Here is an 18012-nt window from a genome sequence, read left to right as displayed (position 1 = left end):
TGATCATTGAAAAAAGAAAGAAGCGCAAGGTCGTGCTTAATATAGAAGAGAAAAAGGAGGAGTCTAGATTCGTTTGTTCCACTAGAGAAAAAAGAAAGAAACAAGATTCGGCTGGAGGTTTCCAAATTCTGGACGTGTTGTTGGAGGAAAAAGAGAAAGAAATACTAGGAGGCAGATCGAAGAAGGATTGTTTGGAAGCACTAAAAACAAAGATTACTAGTACTCGTTTTGGAAGGATTAAATAATCAGAGAGAAGATATGTGCACACTTTTGGCGTACAGCATCTCCAATAGCATGTGTATATTTGGATGTCTATATATTTATATAGACAATGGTTTAAATTTTTTTCTCATATACACGTTCAGTTTTGCATCAGAATGTCTATATATAGGGACCATGACAGGTGGGCCATCGTTGGAAGAGGAAGAAATCATGACTACAGTTGAGTTTAGACAATGGCTTCACATTGTCCAGGCATGGACATTCTCGAGGTCGATATAGAGGATGTGTATATTTGGACGACCATATAAACAAGCTGTTGGACGCCTGTTTTGAGGTCACGTCGTGAAAAATGAGTATAGACATCCATATAGACAAGCTATTGGAGATGCTCTAAACTTGGCAAGTTACGGTTTCCATAAAGAAAAAAATGACAAGCCACATTTACTTTGGTTGGACTAACATATATTTGTATGTTGCAACGGAAGAGATAATTGACGTGTTCATCGAAATATCCATCAGGACGGTCCAACAACATTTGGATTGTGCCTGGACACGGTAGAGAGGTGCACATTGAGGTCTAGCAAAAATTTATATAAGTAGTACATTAAGAAGAATGCTACACAGACAATAATTTTGGTACGGTTTGTACGGTGATTCTTATCTTAAGAGCATTTTCAGTCGAAGATGTAGATGCAAAAATACTCCGAGGTCTAAAAATCCTTCGTAGCTGCAAAAAAAATTATATCTCCGTCTTCCGAAGATGTAAAATACAACACCTCGCGATGCAAATATACATCTTTACATGCAGGAGATGTAAAATCGTGTCGCGCACCAACTACCAACCACTCTCCTATTCCCTTCCCTTCCTCCTCTGTCCACCCACCGCAGAGCCACTCCGATTCGCCGTTGTCCCCACTGCCACTGCCCACCCACTCCAGATCTGCCAGCGCGCCACCCCCTCCGCCCTCCGCAGCTCCTCGCCTCGACTCCTCCGCCACTGCTCTGCCGCCCCAATTCTCCACTCCTCCGCCTCTCTGCCGCTCCTCGTCCTCTCTCTGCCCTCGAATAGTGCCGCTCCAAACACGTGAGCTTGTCGGTGTTGTCCTTGTTGCCATCGTTGCTAGAGCTCATGTTTCCCGCGTCCAAGCATGCACTTGAACTCCTGGAGTTCCCAGGAGCCCGTAGCGCCCTTCATCCGTCCTCCCCGTGCCCTGCAGCCTCACGCCCGAGCAAGCCTTGCTCCGGCCGCCACTTTGAGCTCGCTCCCGTCGAGTTCCGGCCACCCCAACTCCTCTTGTTTGCCCCAAAGGATGCGCCTCGCTCCCAGCTATCTGTAGAGCCAAAAGTCGCTACAAACCATCGCCCATAAAGGAAACCCGAGGCACTCCGCCGTGCTTGGTAGTCGTCGGCGGCACAACTAGTTTACATCTCCATTTGCATCATCTGTTGGAGTTGCACTTTTACATCACCAATTTACATCTTCTGTTGGAGTTGCCTCTTTTTTGGAGATGTAAAAGGCACTTTTCGGAGATGCCTGTTTTACATCTCCAAATTTGCATCTTCTATTAGAGATGCTCTGAAGAGCCTAATTCTCAATTTTTCCATACCAAGGCATTATTTGTAAGTTGAAGCAATGTTTGGAATTTGCACCAAGTCATGAGAAAAATCTCAATAAAAGGATTCTATTAAAAAGATTCTCTCCTTCATTTTCTTTAAACTCCCTTTTTTATTCCCACTGATCATGCCCTTTATTCTCTCTTTTCTTTGTTACTCCGATATGCCGATTGAAACCGGTCATTCATACTCCCTTTGATCCATATAGGCCCCTGGAAACTACGGATTTTTCTGATCAAATTACATATATAAATTATTTTAATCTGAGTTACGATTGCAAAGTTATGGCATTATCATGTTTAACCTATTCAATAATAAAAGGTTAGGGACCTGAATGGGTTGAAAACATAGCAAACTAGGCAAACACAGAATACTAACCAGCGCCCAGGAGTGCAAGTTAGCGGCTACCGCAGTTGGGCCGAAGCCCAACAGAGGAAGGGTACTTAACGTTAGACAGTGGGTTACTTAAAGGAAAAATTAGGGGCATTTTTGAAAAACATATAAATATGATGACGAACGGGCAAAAACATTTCGCACTTTATTAGTACCAATAGATTACCTTGGAAAGTGATTTTACTGATTCGTTATTTGTCTTAAAGAAAAAAGGTGAATAAAGGTCGTTTGAAATATTTGGCTACTGCATAAATGTCAGAGTAAATGACCACGGGTAGCCTAGCCGGCTTCCCCCAGCACTTTAGAAAAATTATAGGCCGATCAAGCCTCCAAGCGTCCAAGACATGGGGCCACCTTCCCCCAGCTGGCTACCTCTCAAGCCGGCTGCGCAAAGGCGGCCCAGCCCTGAAATCCTTGAGAAACAAGACCACGAGAGGGCCGACTTCCAAAAGCCGGCCATGAAAAGGCCGACTCCCAGGAGCCGGCCCCTCAGCGGGAGGCTAAGATCTTGCCCTCAGAGTGTGCACCCACATAACGGCGACAAGAGAGGGCATGGCTACAGTAAAGCCTGCCATCCCCGAATCCCGGCGCACGCATGGCCACAATGCACCGTACAGGGCGGCCATCACCCGTCCGGCGCGGCACTGTTGCCACGATGATCGTGACGTCACCCACGGCGAGCGGTCAGTACGACCCGTGGGTGGCGGGCCCCCTCGGTCAGGGAGATCTCGAAGGCGGCCAGGCTTCCCACAGTCGACCAAGGGTATGGCCGGCTTCCAATAGCCGGCCAGCTCTCTCCCTTCAAGGAGGTGCTTCATTAAGGAGACAAGAGAAGGCAAGGCTACAGTGATGAGCTGCCTCGCGGTGGCACTGTAGCCACGCTTGCCACAACAAAGCCATCGTCACCAGGGGCAAGGTAACAGTAACCAGCCCCCGACAGGACCCCCGAGCGGTGGGGCCGGCCTGTCAACCAAAGGGTCGGCAGCCGGCGGGCCCACCAGTCGGCGGAGAAGCCGGCGGGCATAGACACAGACGGCTAGGGCCCACTCCCAGCCGGATTACCATTGTACCCCTGGGGGGGTAGGCCTATATAAACCCCCAGGGTTCCCATGCAGGGGGGATCGCTCTTTGGATAGTTTTTAGACACCACAAGGAGAAGAGGAGTGGGCTGGCCTGGCCCTCCTTCATCCTTTCACCGAACAGCTCAAGGAGCATTCTGTAGCTACCCATCGAGTTAGTGATCATGCGGAGACCCCGCAGAGCAGCATTAGGGGTGTTATCTCCACGGAGAGCCCTGAAGCTGGGTAAGATTCTCCGGTGTGCATGTCTTCGCCTTATCCCCTTTCCAGGCACCGGCGATGTTTTATTGGCTCCCACAATGATGAGCCATCCTTTGGCATATGTCGCACCAACCACCCGACATTTGGCGCCAACCGTGGGGCCAGGTGCACCATTGTCCGGAGAGCTATTCTGTACGGGAACCCTCTTCCTCGAGCCGACAGCAACGGCAGAGCCATCACCAAGGTACTGGTCATCAGCCACGGTGCCCCCTCAGGCGAAAACGCCCACGACGCTCTGCAGACGGCGCTGCATGACTTGTTCGTCCCCGTCCCGGCCGACGCGGACGCCAAGACATTGGAGGCATTCCACCTCGCCCTCGTCACGGAGGGCCAGAAGCTCGCCACCATGAGACGCCTCACCGAGGCTCACCAGCGCGAGGTCGACCGTGCCGCCTTCGGCATGCTGCCTCCCGACGGGCCGAGCCGCGTCGGCATCGTCAAGAAACACGGCGCGGCTATCGCCGATATGTTGGGAGCAGACCGCCCAGTCTATGCCAAGCCTCTCGAGAACTTGCACGCCGCCCAGGCGGCCGCAGACGAGTTGAATAGGCTGGGGCATGATGAGCTCCCCTACATGACCAAACGCATCCAACAACTTATCAACGCGGCCACAGAGCGGCATGAAGCCGGCGTCCGCACCGAGAGTCCTCCCCCGTGCCGAGAGCACGGCGCGACGTCCCGAACACCGACCGCGAGCAACACCCGCGCGAGAAAAGAAAAGGAGCCAGCTACCAGCCGCAGCCAGACTTGAATCTCCATCGAGCGTGACGCAGAGGGCCGCCCTCGAGCCGTGGAGTGGCGGGGCAACGCCCCTCCTCCTCCACCTCATGGGGAGAGATACCCTACCCCGCCGCCTGTCACGCATCCGACTCTCAGCGGCCGTCTGGGTCGCCGCGAAGGAGTCGGCGAGAATGATGCCCACCACCGGATCGACCGCCTTGCGTGATCCCTGGCCCTGGAAGAAGAAGATGATGTCGGCCCGTCTTGCTTCGGCCCCCGCATCCGCGACGAGCCCTTCCCCAAAGGGTTCTCGCTCCCAAGAGACACGCCCAAATACAACGGCTCCGTGAAGCCGGAAGATTGGTTGATCGACTACTCCACCGCGGTTAGCATCGCAAACGGCAACAGGCGTGCTGCCGTAAAATATGTGCCCCTCATGCTCCAAGGCACGGCGTGCACCTGGCTCAACAGCCTCAAGCCTTACAGTGTCAACAGCTGGCTAGACTTCACTGAAGCCTTTATACGCAACTTCACCAGCACCTACAAGCGGGCTCCCAAGCCCCGACAGCTCTCCTTGTGTGTCCAAGGGCCCAACGAATCGACTCTCGACTACCTCACGCGTTGGGCCGAGCTCCGCAATTCCTGCGAGGGAGTGGACGAGGTTCAAGCTATAGAGTACTTCACCGCCGGGTGTCGAGAAGGCACCCTCCTCAAGCACCGACTCCTCTGCGACGAGCCGACTACGCTTGATGAGCTGCTGATCAAAGCTGATAAATACGCCACGGCTGATTCCTCAATGAAGACCGAGCTCCGAGTGGACGCCTCCGGGAAGGTGCTCGCTCCAAGTCCCAAGACGCCGGCTAGAGAGTCCAGCCGACGCCCGCACCAGAACGACCACAAGCGCAAGGCTCCCCTGCCGCTTTCCACCAGTCGGCAGGTGGCCACAGTCGAAGATGAACAACCCGAAGGGTGGCCCGCACCCAAGAAGCAGAAGGGCGGCAGGCCAACTTGGTAGCCGGCTTTCTCCTACGAGCAGGCACTTGATGCCCCCTGCAAGTTTCACGGTGGCGCGAAGCCTTCAAACCACACGACCAGAAAATGCCATTGGCTCACACGGATCTCCAAGGGTGAGGGGATGGCTCCACCTCCGCCTGCTGGTCAGCCGCCTCCGGCTCCTCCGCAGTCGGCCGCTCGACCAGCGGTCGGGGCAGTTCAAGATGAGTACCCCGACGAGCATGCCGCCTGCGTCGTCTTTACGAGCCAGCCAGAAGATCGGCGCAGCCGGCGCCGACAACACCAAGAAGTCAATGCAGTCGCCTCCAACAACCCAGAATTCATGCACTGGTCCGAAAGGCCTATTAGCTGGAGCCGGACAGATCACCCAGAGATGATGCCATCTCCTAGCTCTTACGCATTGGTTCTGGACACCACCCTCGCTACGGAAAGGCGGGCCGCCCATTTCTCCCGTGTGCTGATAGATGGTGGGAGCAGCATCAATATCCTATACCGTGACACCATGGAGAAGCTGAGCATCAAGACAAAGCAGCTCATGCCCAGTCGAACTGTGTTCCATGGCATCGTACCCGGCTTGTCCTGCTCCCCAATCGGCAAGATCAAGATAGATGTCCTCTTCGGGGACAAGGATCATTTCCGCCGAGAGGCGGTGTGGTTTGAAGTGGTGGATCTAGAGAGCCCTTACCACGCGTTGCTTGGCCGACCTGCCCTGGCCAAGTTCATGGTTGTACCCCATTATGCCTACCTCAAGATGAAGATACCAAGTTCCAAGGGCATCATCACCATAGCCGGAGACTACAAAAAATCCTCTGAGTGTGCGGCTGCCAGCAGCCGGCCAGCCGAGTCCCTTGTAATTGTTGAAGAGAAGAAGATACTGGACCGAATCGTGACCATGACCGGCAAGCAGCCGTCCCTATCCCCCGACCCCAAGGAATGTGTTGCCCAAGGTTCTTTTCAGCCGGCCAAAGAAACCAAGAGGGTACCTCTGGACCTAGAACACCCAGAAAGGCTTGCCACCATCGGGGCAAACCTGGACAGCAAATAGGAAGGCGAGCTCGCCGATTTCCTCCGTGAGAATCGAGACATTTTCGCATGGTCCCCCAAGGACATGCCGGGTGTGCCGAAGGAATTCGCCGAGCACAAGCTACATGTCCGAGAAGATGCGAAACCAGTCAAACAGCCTCTCCGCCGACTATCGAAGGAGAAGAGAAGGATTGTAGGAGAAGAGATAGCCCGGCTTCTAGCAGCCGGCTTCATTATGGAAGTTTTCTTCCCAGAGTGGCTCGCCAACCCGATCCTCATGCTGAAGAAAAATAACAAGTGGCGCATGTGTATAGACTACACTAGCCTCAACAATGCCTGCCCCAAAGATCCTTTCGCCCTGCCAAGGATTGACCAAGTGATAGACTCCACAGCCGGATGCGAGCTGTTGAGCTTCTTGGATGCCTACTCAGGCTACCACCAGATAAAGTTGGATCCAGCTGACCGCCTGAAAACCGCCTTCATCACACCATTCGGAGCCTTCTGCTACCTGACTATGACATTCGGCTTGAGAAATGCCGGTGCCACTTTTCAGCGTTGCATGCAGAAATGCCTCCTCAAGCAGCTCGGCAGAAATGCCCACGTCTATGTAGACGATATTGTAGTGAAGACGGAGAAGCGCGGCACCTTGCTGGAAGCTCAGAGAAACATTTGAAAACTTGCGCCGATTCCAAATCAAGCTCAACACCGAGAAATGCGTGTTCGGAGTACCAGCCGGCCAGCTCCTAGGCTTCCTGGTCTCCGAACGCGGCATCGAGTGCAACCCAATGAAAATCAAGGCCATAGAGAGAATGGAGATTCCCACCAAGCTGCGGGATGTCCAGAAGTTCACCGGATGCTTGGCTTCCCTGAACCGCTTCATCAGCCGGCTCGGAGAGAAAGCCCTCCCCCTCTACCAACTCATGAAGAAGTCCACTCATATCGAGTGGAACGACCAGGCGGACCAAGCCTTCCACGAGCTGAAGAAGATGCTGACCACGCCGCCTGTCTTGGCGGCACTGGATGAAAAGGAGCCCATGCTCCTTTACATTGCCGCTACTAGCCGGGTGGTCAGCACTGTCATCATAGTCCAGCGCCCGGAAAAAGGCCGGGCTCAGCCGGTTCAGAGGCCGGTGTATTATTTAAGTGAAGTCTTATCCACCTCGAAGCAAAACTACCCTCACTACCAGAAGATGTGCTACGGTGTGTACTTCGCTGCCAAGAAACTCAAGCCCTATTTTCAAGAGCACCCCATCATGGTCGTATGTACTGTCCCGCTCGCCGAGATCATAGGAAGCCGGGATGCATCCGGCCGAGTGCCCAAATGGGCCATTGAGCTGGCCCCCTATGTGATCTTCTACCAGCCCTGCACCGCTATTAAGTCCCAGGCGTTGGCCGACTTCCTCGTCGATTGGGCCAAAACCCAATACCTGCCACCGGCTCCCGACTCCACTCACTGGCGGATGCACTTCGATGGGTCCAAGATGCACACCGGCTTGGGAGTCGGCATCGTCCTCACCTCTCCCAAGGGCGACAAGCTCAAGTATACATTGCAAATTCATTTTGCCGCCTCCAACAATGTGGCCGAGTACGAGGCGCTCATACACGGGCTCTGGCTAGCCAAAGAGCTCGGCATCCGCCGGATCTTGTGCTATGGCGACTCGGATTTGGTGGTCCAACAGTCATCCGGTGACTGGGACGCCAAAGACGCAAACATGATGAGCTATCATTTCCTCGTCCAGCAAATCAGTGGATATTTTGAAGGATGTGAGTTCCTTCATGTACCACGTGCCGACAACATGCAAGCAGATGTCCTAGCACGAGTAGGATCCACCTGGCAAGCCATACCAACCGGCGTTTCTCTCCACCGCCTCCTCAAGCCGTCTATCAAGCCGTCTCCAGAATCTGATTCCATCTTCGTGCCGCCTAACCCCAACGCAGTCGGATCCGACTTGGGAAACCAAGAAAGTGGCGTGGGGACTCCAATAGGCGGCCCGGGGACTGCCATAGTCGCACCCGGCCCGGGGGCTACTGCAGCCGGCCCGGGGACTACATCAACACAACAGGCGATGGACACTCCGACTCCAACTCTTCACCACCCAGCCCACCCGCCCCTATCCCAGTGGCAGTCCTGACAATAGAAGAAGTCACAGCTCCATCATGGGCCCAACCCATCCTCAACTTCTTAGTAAACAGAGAGCTGCCAACTGATGAGATCTCGGCAAGACAAGTTCAACGCCGAGCCGGAGCCTACACAATCGTCAACCGAGAGCTTGTTAGGTGCAGCATCACTGGAGTCTTCCAGCGCTGCGTCGAACCAGAAAAGGGCATAGCAATCCTCAGGGACATCCACCAAGGCGAATGCGGCCACCACGCAGTCTCAAGATCACTCGTCGCCAAAGCTTTTCGCCATGGATTTTTCTGGCCGACTGCTTTGGAAGACGCCAAGGAACTAGTCAAACACTGCAAAGGGTGCCAAGTTTTCGGCTCCAAGCAACACCTGCCGGCTTCTACACTCAAGACCATCCCCCTCACCTGGCCCTTTGCCGTCTGGGGGCTGGACATGGTGGGCCCATTCAAGAAGGCACGCGGCGGCATGACACATCTGCTCATCGCTGTTGACAAATTTACCAAGTGGATTGAGGCAAAGCCGATCAAGAAGCTGAATGGGTCGACTGCCGTCACCTTCATCGCAGATATTACAACCCAGTATGGCGTACCGCATAGCATCATCACCGACAACGGCACAAATTTTGCAAAGGGAGCACTGACACGTTTCTGCGCAACACACGGCATCCAGTTGTACCTAGCATCTGTTGCCCACCCACAGTCAAACGGCCAGGTCGAGCGAGCAAACGGCCTCATCCTCTCCGGCATCAAGCCCCGACTGGTCGTGCCACTGGAGCGTTCGGCCGGCTGTTGGCTCGACAAGCTGTCGGCCGTCCTCTGGAGTTTGTGCACTACCCCAAACAAGTCGACCGGCTTCACCCCTTTCTTCCTTGTATATGGCGCCGAGGCTGTCATCCCAACTGACATCGAGTTCGACTCGCCTCGGGTCACCATGTACACGGAGGCGGAAGCCAAGGAAGCACGAGAAGACGGCGTTGATCTGCTGGAAGAGGGCCGGCTGTTAGCTCTCAGTCGGTCTGCCATCTATCAGCAGGGTCTGCGCCGCTACCACAGCCGGAAGGTCAAGCCAAGATCTTTTCAAGAGGGCGATCTTGTGCTCCAGCTGATCCAGCGAACAGCCGGCCAGCACAAGCTCTCGGCCCCTTGGGAAGGCCCCTTCATCATCAGTAGAGTTTTAGGCAACGACTCCTACTCCTAATCGACGCGCAGAAGCCGAAGGCACGCAAGAGAGATGATTCCAGCAAGGAGTCGGAACGACCGTGGAACGCCAATCTCCTCCAAAGATTTTACAGTTAAAAAACAGTATGTAGCATGCTACCTTTTGTACTAAGTACGAGACAAGGGGTGCCCCGAGGAGCGCTCAGGGACTACCCTCTTTTATCTATGAATGAGGAGTATCACGCATACGATTATGTTACTACACTTGCTTTCTTCGTCTGGCACCGGGTTCGACCAGTCGGCACGAGGACTCGCCGCCTCAAGTTATATCTGAAGTTCCACCTGCAGTCAGACAAGTAGTGTGCCGGCACCCAAGCCCCCTCTTGCCAAAAAGTCACAGCTCGAAGAACCGACTGTCCGACTGGCAAGAGCCAAGGGCAGGAAAGGATGCCCACGCGAAAAATGTCTAAGGACCAACGAACTTATATAACACGAGCTGGCCTCCCACCTGCCAGCCGGCTACCAGAGCAGCCGGCTGGTCGGCTTCCCGTTCACCTTGCTGCAATATGAGAAAGCTCGAGTACTTGCCTTCCCAAAATGACCAAGTCCTTCTCCGGCCACAGACTGCAGAGCAGCTGTCCGGCTGGGAAGGCAGCGGCCAGGGGAAGGCGGCAAAGGAAAAAGCCAAAGGATAAAAGGCAAACATAAATGGAAGCCAAACACATGCATAATATTTACACAAAAGACCTTCGAAAGGCCAGCATTCAACATAGTCTGAATACACCCCCAGTGGGTGGAACTGCGCAAATTTAAAGATTCTTCAAAGAAGTAACAAGCAGGAAAGCTAGGACGGCGGATCATGCCAGGGGGACAACAGGCGAGTTGGGCAGGTTGGTGGAGTCGGCGGTGCCGGCTGGAGGAGTGACCGGCTGGCGAGTCTCGGCATCATTGCTAGAGGCACGATCGGGCTGAGGCGGGCTGGTCGCTTCACCATCCGGCGCAGCATCTTCGTCATCATCTCCCTCTTCCCCTTCACCCTCATCACTGGAGGCAATCTCCTCCGCCGAGTCCTCACCTTCGGTCGGGTTCAGCCCGAACCACTCCTCCGGCTGAGCGACGATGGCGTCATCCACCTCAGGAGCAAAGGCGTTGGTGTCGGTATACTCGGCGATCGCCGAGGCGCGTTGGATGATAGCCGGCCGCACCGCCTCTAGCTCCTTGTCAACCTCCTGCCGCCAGGTGCTCAGCTGGTCAAAGTTCAGCCCAGGATACCAAGCCCGAACGAACTCCAAAGCCCGCCCAGCGCCGGACCGGGCCGCTGACGCCTTCCAAGCCTCGAAGCGGCCGACTGCGACCTCCAGCCAGTCGGCGGTCCGACTTGGGGTGCACGGAATCACCTCGCCATGCCAGAGGGCGGCTAGCACTGGCGCCTCGACGCGTTGAAGACGGCGGAGCATGCGATGGGCCGGCTGCAGGCGGGCTTGAAGCCCCAGAAGCTGCTCCTCAAGTGACCGGCTGGCATTCGGCGCGATCTCGGCCCCCGCCTGCCATCGCGCGTCGCGATAGGCCTCGATGGCTTGGGTGGCGGCGGCAGAGTAGCCGGGAAAGTAATCTGCACAAAGAGGAAAGCAGTGGCACAAAGTCAAAAAATGAATCAGATAGTAGAAGGCAGGCAAGGAAGCAAAGAAGAAGGCGGCCTACCATCAATCAAGTCTTCCACCCGGCTATAGCCTTGGCTCAGCGCCTGCCTCATCTCGGCCCAGATTGCCGCCTCGGTCTCGTACTCGGCTTTGAGGGCGGCCTCACTGTCCTGCGCCGCCTTCAGGGCCGCCTTGTGGCTCTCCTCCTGGTCGGCCAGCCTCTTGGCCAGGCGGTCACGCTCTTGATCCAGGGCGGCGCACTCGGCCTCCTTGGCACGAAGGGCGGTCTGGGCTCCGCTCAGCTAGCTCCTCAAGTTAGCATTGGCCCCTGCAAATATAAAGAAAGAAGTCGTCAGGAAAAGATCCGACCCGACTACTTGGTAGTCGGCCCGAATCTCGGGGACTACACCTAGTGAGTGCGCTGACGCGCCCCCACTTAAAAGAAAAACAAAGCACTTACTCCGGCTCTCGGTCAGATCAGTGGCCTTCTGATGCAACTCCTGGGCCTGGGAGTAGAAAGCGGCCGCGCGGAGGTTGTGGTACTCCTGCAGATAAGACAAGGGACGCAGGTGAGAACAAGACGACAATCAAGCTTTCCAAGAAGTTCCAATCCGCCTGCTCAGCAGCTGGCTCAGAACTCGGGGCCTACACCCAGTGGGTGCGCTGACGCACCCCCATGGAAGAAATCAAAAGCAATCGACAAAGAGCAGGAGGACTCACCCGAATAACCGATCGTGTCGTGAGAAACTCCTGGGTGTACTGCTTCAGCACGGTGGCTTGGGCCTGAAGCCGGTTCCGGATGTCCTGCGCCGCCACATTCAGCACGGCTGTCCCGCCGCCCGGCGTCCACCCGGACGAGCTGTCGCTGGCCGCTTCTAGGTCCTGAGCCGACGAGCCGGCGTCCACGGTTTTCTGCGCGTCCGGCGCTGAAGTCGCCTTCCCCGCATGTTGGCGATGCGGTGACGAGATCACAAGATCCCCTCCCACGGTCGGCTCGCCCCCAGCTGGCTGCGCTGGCGGCACTTCAGGCCGACCTCCTTGGCCCGCTCCATCTCCGGCTGGCTGCGGCCGGCCTCCTCCAACAGGGGCACAGAGGCGTCGGGAGCCATGGCGCGGAGGGGAACGACGAACTACGGAGGCTGGTTCTGCAGGGCCTCCGCCTCCCTCTCCGCGTCTGTGGCCTCCACCTGGCCTTGGCGGCCGCGACGGCTAGCGCCTCCGCCGACTTCTGCTCTGCCTCTCGAGCCGCCCTTCGCTCCTCCGCCTCCCGCTCCTCCCGCACTTCTCACGCATTCCGCTCCGTCGCCTCTAGGAGGTCGGCACGGGGATCTACCCGGCCGAGCTTGAAGACCCTCCTACGGCTCCGACTATGGAGGCGTCCGGGACTCGCCCAAGGGAAAGAGGGGCCCTGTTTGATAAATCGAGAAAAAGGGTTTGGAAAAAAATCAACCGAAGAAGAAGAAAAAAGAAAGGCATGAGAACAGCGACACTTACGCTGAGACCGCCTGCGGCTGTTTCACCACCTTGCGGAAGCAGGCTGCCTTCGCGGGCGCCTCGTCCCACTTGATCGCTGCCGCGGTACTCTTGGGCTTCTTCGGCCGACTGCCTAAGTGGATCGACGCGGCCCGGCACTTCTGCGCGCCGCCATGGGCAGTCGGCCCGGCGGATGGGCCCGCACCATGGTAATCGGGCGCCAGTTGGCGGCGCGGAATGACTTCGGCCTCGTCGTCATCTGGCCAGTCCTCAAAGCCGGCCCCGAGCCCGGACCTGCTTGCGTCGCCGCCTTCCCCTGCGACGTCGTCCTCCATGGCGGCCGCCCCAGGTCTGGGTCGTCTACATTGTCCATTGTAAGGTCGAGGAGGAACTGGCGTTCCACCCCCGCGGCCCCGGCTGCTGGCGGAAGCATGGGGTTCTGCCAAAGAAAGGTCGGCTGGTCAGGAGTCGGCCACCATGAACTCAGCAACAAGCAAAGAGAAAGAGGAAGAGAAACTTACCACCGGCGGAGGATTGGCGCGAGAGTACGACACCTTGCCGTACTGCCACTCCTGGGTGAGCTTGCAGATGGAAATGTAGTTCACCATGTAAGACACATCGGCGTGAGGCATCTCCTTGGTGCTTAGCCGGCACGGGTCGAAGCGGCCGCTCATCTGGCAGATCATATGAGGTCGGCCCAGGAGCAGGAGCACCCGGCGCTCCACGGAAGCGGCCACCAGGTCGGCCCCGGACAGACCCTCCGACTGGATCATCACCCGGAGCCGGGCAACGGAGGCGGACCCGCCCGGAGACAGCGACCTAGACCGGAAGGACCATGAAGGCTGCCTCCCAGCCGGCGTAGCCGGCAGGTTGACGAAGTCACCTTGCGGAGCAATATTCTTCACGTAGAAGTAGGACTTCTGCCAGAGCTTCACCGACTGGATCAGCGGGATGGGCGGAAACGGGTTGTTATCGCTCGTCCTCCGCATGGCGATGAAGGCGCCGCATGGAGCGGGCACGCCCGCGACGACGGTGCCGAGCTTACACTGAAAGAACTCTCCCCACAGTTCAAGAGTGGGGAGGACGCCAAGAAAACCCTCACACAGGGTGACGAAGGCCGACAACAACATCACCGCGTTGGGAGTGAGGTGATGCGGCTGGAGATGATAAAATTCAAGGAACGAGCGGAGGAACCCGCTCGCCGGCAGGCCAAAACCGCGCAGGCAGTGCGAGCGGAAGATTACCCGCTCGTCCTCTTCTGGCACCGGCGAGATCTCCCCTCTCCGGCGCGAGGCGGACCCGCACGAGATCCGCACCCGGCAGCCGCCGCGTCCGACGGAGGAAGTCGACGTGGTCGCCGTGGACGTTGGAGCTGTCCCAAGAGCTCGACAACGCCATGGGGATGGCGCGGCGACGAGAAAGATGCGGCAAAAGGAGGGCGCACGACCCAGCTGCGACAAAGCGACGACAAGCCAAGAAGATTGGCAGGAAGGCCGAGCGGCAGCAGGTAGTTGTCACGATGAGAGGAGGAAGAAGAAGGAGGGGGCAGAGCAAGGGAGAGCGCGCGAGAGTTAGGCGCTCCCCTCCTCTCCCCCTACTTATAGCCTCATGCGGCGAAGCCGAGGAGGCAGGACGTGGGGGGATGTGGGATTAACTGCACCCACTCCCCCACGCCCCGCGATTATTACGCCATCACGGCGTGAGGAAACCACCACTGGGGCGCGCGCGGTCCGTCCGGGCCGCAGAAGATCCGCGCATGGGCCGAGGCCCTGTAGTGGCGGGCCCTAGACTGCGGTGGCCTCCCGTCGCGCGCGTGGGCTGGCAGGCCCCTCTAGCCGGAGGGTGCCACGTGGCGCATAGACGACGAACGGTCAGCTCACAGCCGGACCCGCGCGCCGACTGGCACCCGCCTTCAAGCTTCGAGATCTTTAGGAGACGACGCGCCTAGTCGAAACCGGCTCCTAGTTCCCGGCTCCTCAAGATAGGAAGCTGACTGAGCTCCTCGTCTTTTTTCTGCCTCGGAGCCCAACCAGCTTCGGGGACTACTGTCGGAGTAAATGACCACGGGTAGCCTAGCCGGCTTCCCCCGGCACTTCAAAAAAATTATAGGCCGATCAAGCCTCCAAGCGCCCAAGACATGGGGCCGCCTTCCCCCAGTCGGCTACCTCTCAAGCCGGTTGCGCAAAGGCGGCCCAGCCCTGAAATCCTTGAGAAACAAGACCATGAGAAGGCTGACTTCCAGAAGCCGGCCATGAAAAGGCCGACTCCCAGGAGTCGGCCCCTCAGCAGGCGGCTAAGATCTTGCCCTCAGAGTCTGCACCCACATAACGGCGACAAGACAGGGCGTGGCTACAGTAAAGCCTGCCATCCCTGAATCCCGGCGCATGCATGGCCACAGTGCACCATACAGGGCGGCCATCACCCGTCCGACGCGGCACTGTTGCCACGATGATCGTGACGTCACCCACGGCGAGCGGTCAGTACGACCCATGGGTGGCGAGCCCCCTCGGTCAGGGAGATCTCGAAGGCGGTCAGGCTTCCCACAGTCGGCCAAGGGTATGGCCGGCTACCAATAGCCGGCCAGCTCTCTCCCTCCAAGGAGGTGCATCATTAAGAAGACAAGAGAAGGCAAGGCTACAGTGATGAGCCGCCTCGCGGCGGCACTGTAGCCACGCTTGCCATGACAAAGCCATCGTCACCAAGGGCAAGGTAACAGTAACCAGCCCCCGATAGGACCCCCGAGCGGTGGGGCCGGCCTGTCGACCAAAGTGTCGGCAGCCGGCGGGCCCACCAGTCGGCGGGCCCCACCAGTCGACGGAGAAGCCGGCGGGCGTAGATACAGATGGCTAGGGCCCACGCCCAGCCGGATTACCATTGTACCCCTGGGGGTAGGCCTATATAAACCCCCCAGGGTTCCCATGCAGGGGGATCGCTCTTTGGATAGTTTTTAGACACCACAAGGAGAAGAGGAGCGGGCTGGCCTGGCCCTCCTTCATCCTTTCACCGAACAGCTCAAGGAGCATTCTGTAGCTACCCATCGAGCTAGTGATCATGCGGAGACCCCGCAGAACAACATTAGGGGTGTTATCTCCACGGAGAGCCCTGAAGCTGGGTAAGATTCGCCGGCGTGCATGTCTTCGCCTTATCCCGTTTCCAAGTACCGACGATGTTTTATTGGCTCCCACAATGATAAGCCATCCTTTGGCATATGTCGCACCAACCACCCGACAATAAACGCTTCTTCAGCAGTGGACCTTGGTTGTTTATGTTGATGTAGTACAGCTGTCGATGTGTTTTCGTGCAGCAGAACATTGGTTTGTCGTACGAGATCGAGCTTCCTTTTGACTCCTATACATGTTGGATCCTCGTGTGTATGGTCTTTATTCCATGAGTATTATCAATGAAAACCCCATCATTTCAAATCCGTCATTGTTCTTATTTAATCCAGTGTGTGAAATTCACCGGTGCCTTAGTCTCGCGTCTCTAACACGGTTTAGCATAGGACTAGCATCCGACTACTTGGAGCAACTATTCAACTTGCATTACTTAACATGGTTGTAACATTTTTTTTACATATGTAAAGCCAACCCATCTCCACATATTTATACACCGCGCTTATTTACGTTCACTGGTTCGTCATACGAGATCAAGCGTCATTTTTACTCCTATACATGTTGGATACTCGTGGGTCTGGTCTTTATTCCACACGTATTATTGGTGACAGACCCATCATTTCAAATCCGTCATTGTACTTATTTGATCCAGTGCGTGAAACTGATCGGTGCCTTAGGCTCGTGTCTCTAACACAGTTTAGCCTAGGACTAGCATTCGACTACTTTGAGCGACTATTCAACTTGCATTAATTAATGTGATTGTAGCATTTTTTTCCACATATATAAAGTCAATCCAGCTTCATATATTTCTACACCATGGATATTTACGTTCACTGGTTTGTTGTACAAGATCGACCGACATTTTGACTCCTATAAATGTTGGATCCTCATGTGTGTGATCTTTATTCCACGCGTATTATCGGTGACAGGCCCATCATTTCAAATCCGTCATTGTTCTTATTTGATCCACTACGTGAAATTTGCCGATGTCTTAGGCTCGCGTCTCTAACACAGTTTAGCCTAGGACCAGCATTCGACTATTTTGAGCGACTATTCAATTTGCATTAATTAACGTGGTTGTAGCATTTTTTCCACATATATAAAGCCAACCCGGCTCCACATATTTATACATTGTGCATATTTACATTCACCTGACAATCGCCTTCTCAATCTTTGAAGTTATTTGACACCACCGATAACCGGTCACCACCTGTTGCATGGTAAGAACTTGTAAGATATAGATATTTATTATACTGTGAGCGTTTTTTCACCACATCCTAGTAGTTCATAGGAACATTATTCTTAGATTTTGTTTCTTGTTTTCTACTAACTATGGCAGGTTTCAGAATTGTTAGTTCTTGGGCATTGTCGATCGTGGGAGACTTGCCAGTGCCTATGAAAACACAACAACCGCCACGAGAGAAGCAAAGACATAAGAATGCACATAATCAGGTTAATGTTTCCATGCCACCATTTATTGTCATTTTAGGCCTGAGTTATATATTCAATGGGAGTATGAAATAAATTCTATATTTGCTTCCCATAAGTTTGATGAGCATAGAAAAGTTAAAGGCGTGGTTAGTACTTTCAATAGCTTTGCTTTAGTTTGGTGGAGCGAATATTGTCGATTATACCCTGATTATGTACCTACTACTTGGGATGATTTAAAACTTCTCATAGGAGATAGATTCATCGATGTTTATTATATTCATGGAATGATTATAAAATTACAACGTTTAAAACAAGGTAATGACACCATAACAAAATATTATGATGATTTACAAACTACCTTGTTGCACTCCTTTTTAGAAAAAAAGAGTGAAGAAGATTTTATGGGGATTAAACCATGATATTTAGAAGATACTAATTCATGAAGAATGTTATCCTATGGACTGTTTATTTTGTCTTGCTTGCAAAGTTGAACAAGAAATATAAAATGACGTGTTGCCCGCAAGGAGAACAAGCGCACGGTGCACATTCCAAGAAATGATATTGTTGTTCCTTCAACTACTAGGTGTACTATGATAACCATATTCATTGTTGTGAGGACTATATTACCTAAACTATGTGACACATCAGCATCGAAAGTGTCTACATCATCTAGGTTGATCATAAGAGGTAATGACAAATGTACTGACCTTCCACCTCCACATGAGTATGATGAGTGCCTTGTCA

Source organism: Triticum dicoccoides, chromosome 4A, assembly GCF_002162155.2.
Source record: "Triticum dicoccoides isolate Atlit2015 ecotype Zavitan chromosome 4A, WEW_v2.0, whole genome shotgun sequence".
Taxonomy (NCBI): domain Eukaryota; kingdom Viridiplantae; phylum Streptophyta; class Magnoliopsida; order Poales; family Poaceae; genus Triticum; species Triticum dicoccoides.
The sequence above is the reverse complement of the archived record's forward strand: the minus strand, read 5'-3'. Positions refer to the sequence as shown.